Genomic DNA, 6,000 nt, shown 5'->3' with positions numbered 1-6,000 from the left:
TATGTCTTGTTTCTCTCAAAGTAGCCAAAAAATAAGTTATTGCAGGTTAATAAATTGCATGATAATACATTTTTGTTTTTGTTGTTTTCAAAAGTTGGCTAAAAAAAAAGGTTTATGTGCAGTAATGAGGAGTGCAATTTTATTTTATGCATTTTATCTTTTATTTATTTGCAAAAGTGCAACTGCTGAATTTGGCCATTGTTGATTTGCAAGTTGTGATTATTTCAAGTGTGAGGGAAGATTAGGCTGTTTCTGCTTCAGAATCAACAAACAAACATCTAAAGCAGCTAAAAATGTTCTCAATGACCAAACTGTTTAAGTGATATGACAATGTCAAATGAAACATTCTTAGCGGTGCATAGCTGGTGTTTGCTGCACGCAAAAGCAAGAAAAAACAATCTCTAAGCAGCAAGCATCATTCCTCAAGTACAGAAACAAACAGTCATAATTAGCTACTTCCCACCTCTGCATGCTGTAGAAGCTATTTATCCTTAAGATTCAACACTGCCCTGGGTCCCTTGCAGCACATTGACTAGAGAGCGCATTAAAATGCAGAGGAAAGCAACAGCAGTGTCTGCGAAGGTGGAGAGAGGCTGGGGGGAGGTACTGCAGACAGGAAATCATTGTCTGATTCATCACTTCATGTTCAGCGGATTACATGCGGTGAGAGACACTAGGAAACAATTTCATGAATAAAACAGGATTTTCTATTAAGAAAGATAAAACAAGCCTCAAGGTCTAATCCTTCCATAGGATCACAAATAAATTACCTCAAATTATCTCATGGAAGCTACATACCAACACAGGTACTGCAATTGATGGGCTTGAATTTCATAAAGACGCATCCAATTACCCTTTGTAAGTACTGTTTATATCTCTGCACCTGTGGCACCTGAGTCCAAGTTTATGTTTGTGGCTTCAGTCTTATATGAGGCAGGCAAAAAAATGATAAATTATGAAATGAAATAAACATCTGAGCAGCAGCTAGAAGAAAAAAATCATTTACATTGTGGAAAACAGGCCTTCAGCGAATTTAAAAACAAGGCCCCCTCATGACCACTATTCATCATTATAGCGCCATTGTCTATTGCCCTGCAGGCAAACAATGTCCAGCAATTTCTCATTGAACAAGACACATGGCAGAAAACTCTACTTCTTACAACAAAGGAGGCTGACATTGAGAAAGCTTGTCCACCTTCCCTCTCCTCCACTTTCCTTTGTGTGCAGCTTCCTACAACAGTCCTGGCTATTTTAATTCCTCTCCGAATGTGATGAATACACACTATGGGCTCAGTGATGGGGGTTAAGAGGCTGTGTGAGTAAGTGTGTGTGTGTGTGTGTGTGTGTGTATGTGTATGGGGGGGGGGGTTGCCTGGAGGAACATGAGGAACCTCCAGCTCCACATTCGGGACTGCACATAAAAAAACAGCACCTTTTTTACCCCTCATCTCTCCTTATCACTTGGAAAATTCCTGGTGTGTAAAATTCAATTCCAACTGTATTTCTCAGGGTGAAGATGAGAGGGCAGGGACTGGGGAAAACATCACATGGTGAAGCTGGGAAAACCACTCTTAAACACACTGTTCAATCCCTCTTCTACACACACACACACACACATGCACACAGATGCACACACTCACACGTGCACACACTGCAGACACAACATAACTGTGTTTCTAGAACAAAGGCCAAAGTGGACTCACATAAAGGCAGTGAGGTAAAGAAGGACCACCTTCCAGCATCATACATGCTGATCTTGAGTTGCTGGCCTTTTGCATGTCTTCATACTCCAGCAGCAACAAATGATGTAATGTTGTTTTAATGCAGAATCTCACGTTCCTGTTTTTATCTATTCCAGTCACACACACATGCACCCTCAGCCCGAAGCTATCCTAACAGGTGCTGCACATGCATTTTATATTTTTATGAGCTTGAAATGAAAAAAACAAATGCATACCTAATGATATGAAAAACATCCACTGGCCAGAACCCATCAAAATGACTGCTCTTAGAGATAAAATAATTAAACCGTGAAAGTCGTGGCAACATTTACGTCTATGGGTTGAACAGCTTTACAATAAGATCTCCCCAGATGTGATAAATTCTGGTTCTTAGCTTTTCTCTTAATTCTTTATTTGCTGAAATTAAGACCGAAGAGTCCTTAATTTATAAAGACTGTTCCCAATTCACAGCCACCTGCAGAAATGATTAACGACTAAAAAATGTGTTGTTCTCCATGTGTATGTGTTTGAATGTGGATACAATGGCCATAGCACCGAGGAAATCCCATCACCGCAGGAGCGAGCTGAAGCACCTGTTCATCAACAGAGCACCTCCCCTGAACCAGACTGAACCAGATCCTGGCCACTGACCCTCAGACAGGGATTACAATGTTGTGCGAGTCAGGACAGCCGGACCATCACACACCCTGCTGGGTGTGTTACTGACAACACAATTTATCCAGCCATATAGACACGAGCTGTCTCACACACACCAAGTTTAGTCACAACTCTACGGAAAATGTGGAGATCTTTTTTATTTGTACAGTTCAAATACAGCAATATGTTGTACTGTTACAGCCCAGTGGAACAGAGCGTTTATCACCAGTCTTTTTTCCAGCAGCGCAGAAAATTATTGGAGGCTTAGGGCAAAAATGCTGTCTTAAATAAAATAAAACTGTTCATGCCATTAAAATGAGGGGAAATATGCAGCTTTCATGTGAACACTTGCATTTCAATTGGCTGTTTCATCTCTTGTTTTGTTAGATGAAATTAGATGAGATAACACAGTTTATCCTTCATTTTGTTAAATTATATATACTGAAGTCTCAGTGCAACTGCTGTGTTGCAACTGATACAAGTGTCTTCTCACATCAAAAACAATCTTGCAAAATATTTCTCATTTTCAAACTATTTAAACTGCAATTATTTCTATTATTTAAATAAATCTTCTTAAATGAATCTTGGTTTTGGTGAAATGCTTTATGTACATGCAATGAAAAAGATTAAAAATGACCCTGAAATTCAGATTGAAGGCAAAGATTTCTTTCCAGGGTCATCAATGATGTCCTTCCTGACACGCAGCTGAGCAGGCGTTTGGTATGTGAGGGGTCGGTGTTTTAGGGGGCGCAGCTAGCCAATCACGTTGCCCCATAGCCGAAGTCCAGGCCATCCCACCAGCCTCTGCCACCTGTCCTTCACCCTCCCTCAGGGCGCAGGGAGAGGGTGAGGGCCAGATGGCTCTTGAGGGCCAAGCAGCATCCTGAGTGCAGCATCCTCCCCACCCCCAGCCTCAGAGCTACATGCTTGGTCCCACCTCCACCCTCTGACCCCCCTCCCCTTCCCCAATCCAAACCCCTGAGCCCCAGCGCTCGTCAGTGCTGCATGACTGGGCAAACACAGTCCTTCACCAAAATAAATCCCCTGTCTCTCCTCTGCAGCTGCCTTGGTTTGCAAGAAAGGCTTAGCCAGTTCTAAAAGAGCCCTCATCTCTGGCAAAACAGCATTCGCGACATTAAGATTTTCACTATCACAAAGTGCCAGAACCTGCTCCTCATGCTGACTCTTTATTGGCTAACTGGAAATCTTGAAAAGAACATGGTTTATGTCTGCTTCAGCCACAGTGTACCTGACCTAAATAAGATAATGAGAGCGAGCCACTATGGTCACTAAAGATGGTAATCACTTATCTGAGTGATCCAGTCAGGGGCTGGCTGCAAAGGAGCAACTGTTAAAGAGGGATAATGTCTACAATAGGTTCTAAATAATCTTGAATGGCTGCTCATTTGTCATCACGCTATCCTATCTCTCTGGCATTACATTCAATTAGTTTCAGATACCAGCAGTGCGGAGCGGCTGGCACACACAATCAATCATACCCCGTCAATGACAAATTGTCACCCCTCTAGTCTCTCTCCATATCCAGGCAACAGGCCAACGTAACAGTGGTGAGATGATTCCAGGCGGTGATCAGCAAGTCCAGTGGATGCCGCAACTTGGGGTCAGAATGTAGCATCAGTTCTCACTTAGAGACGAGAGACCTGTCATTATTCAAATGTGTTCAGGTGTCCGCAACAAATGATCATTGCAACTGGTCAAAAATGTGCGCAGTCCACTGCAGACAGAGATATGGCCTTCATTTTTGGTTAGCTTGTTTAAGAGAATAATGTAAGAGGGCACTAACTGCTGCAATCTGCGTACTGGTTAGCACAGATGTTGCAATCCTAATGAGCAGGTCGGCTGCTCAGGGAGGGTATGGCCACTGTGACCTTGTCCATATGTCTGACTAAACATCCACTGTTGGAGGAAACACTGAAGAAAAAGCAGTAAATCCAAGTTCATTTTCTGTTGCTTTCATTATCTTTACAAGCACGCTAATTTGATAAAGCGTATGTTGAAATCAGCACATAAACACCTTAATTCTTTCATCGTAAAGTCATTTTCTGTGGAAGAGGTATCAACATTTATTCTGTCTTTCCATTTTGCGTTTCCATTGCACATCTGCCTTAGACGAATTTGTTTTGTTCAATCCACAGCTGTCAAGTCACCAGATGCACTAATCTAGATGCAGTTAAGTAATATACAGATTATTAAAGAAATCCATATGAAGGTAATTAAAGCAACAGCATTACTTAAAGTGATTAATGTAACTGAAAAATACTGTCACAAACTAATCTCATGCCTCCAGCAATGGAGGTGTTTCCATGTGCCACAATCCAAAATACTGTGGACAATAAAAGTAATGAAATGAGCTTCATTCTCCGGCTGTTTGGGCTCAGCCTCAGAAACATGTTGCATCTGATTAGAATGCTGCCTTGACGCATGCTTGTGCAGGTATTCCAGGCTCTGCAAACAGGGGGACGGAGAATCTGTTGTTGGGGGGATTACATATCCAATAAGTAATGGGAACGCCATGGGAGTCCCCAGGAGGAGCGACAGGAAGTAGCTAGTGCTTCCATGCTTAGCCTGCTGGCACCGTGACAATGGATGGGTGGATGGATGGTGGTACTGCTGGTGTGTGTTGTTGTATGTTCTTAAGTTTAAGCTTACTATATTAAGATCACTTTAAAATCCACGAGTCTTCCAAAGATGGAGGTCACTAGAGCCTGGCAGCCATGGGAAGAAACTCCAAAGCTCACTAACCAGGCGTCTCCCACGGTGTGTGAAGTGTATCCTGAGGTTCAGGATTAAGTCCATCTTGTGAAGGAAATAAACAAAGCCATGTAGGGTTTCCCACTCATCTGTGCTTCTTAGCTAATTATGAAGCTGTTAGAGAATGACTGCAGCAGAGCAGGCAGCAGCACACACAACCACTGTAAATACCTCATTATCCTACAGAACCCCACCCAACCGTATCAAACGCCTCTTAATGAGCAGACAGAAACGACTAGCGAAAATAAATACATAATTTCCAATGGTTCTGATTGAGCAATTAGTGTCAAATCCCTTTCAACCTCAATGGGCTGAATCAATAACAGATTCCATTACAGAATGCTCTCTATCACCTTGTGAATGCCCTTCATCATCTCTGCCAGACGCCAGTGGAAGGCGTTGAAATGTGCTGTCAAACTCTCACACTGCAGATAGGGTCTGCGACCAGTCATTATTTTAATTATCAATTACTCTGCCAATTATTTTCACAATGAATCGATTAATCGTTTATAAAAAAGTATAAGAAATAAAATAAAATGTTCCCAGAGGCCAAATTGACACCTTCAGATTGTTACGTTTGTCCAATTATGAGTCCAAAGCCCAAAAACTCTCCATGCATCAGAATTGAGAAAGAAAAGCAGCAAATCCTGACATTTAAGAAGCAACCAGCAAATGTTTGACATTAGCTTGACTAATCGACTAATCATTGCAGGCTTAATTATGAGCACTGCTTTCTCACCAAGGTGTGAGCTTTAAAGCATGACTAACAGAAACACAAGATTACACTGTCAACACTGTCTGCACGTTTGTCCTGTATTCAACATTAGTTGTAAATCTGTACATATTCACA

This window comes from Chelmon rostratus, chromosome 1 (genome assembly GCF_017976325.1).
Source record: "Chelmon rostratus isolate fCheRos1 chromosome 1, fCheRos1.pri, whole genome shotgun sequence".
Classification (NCBI taxonomy): Eukaryota; Metazoa; Chordata; class Actinopteri; order Chaetodontiformes; family Chaetodontidae; genus Chelmon; species Chelmon rostratus.
This window is presented reverse-complemented; position numbering follows the sequence as displayed.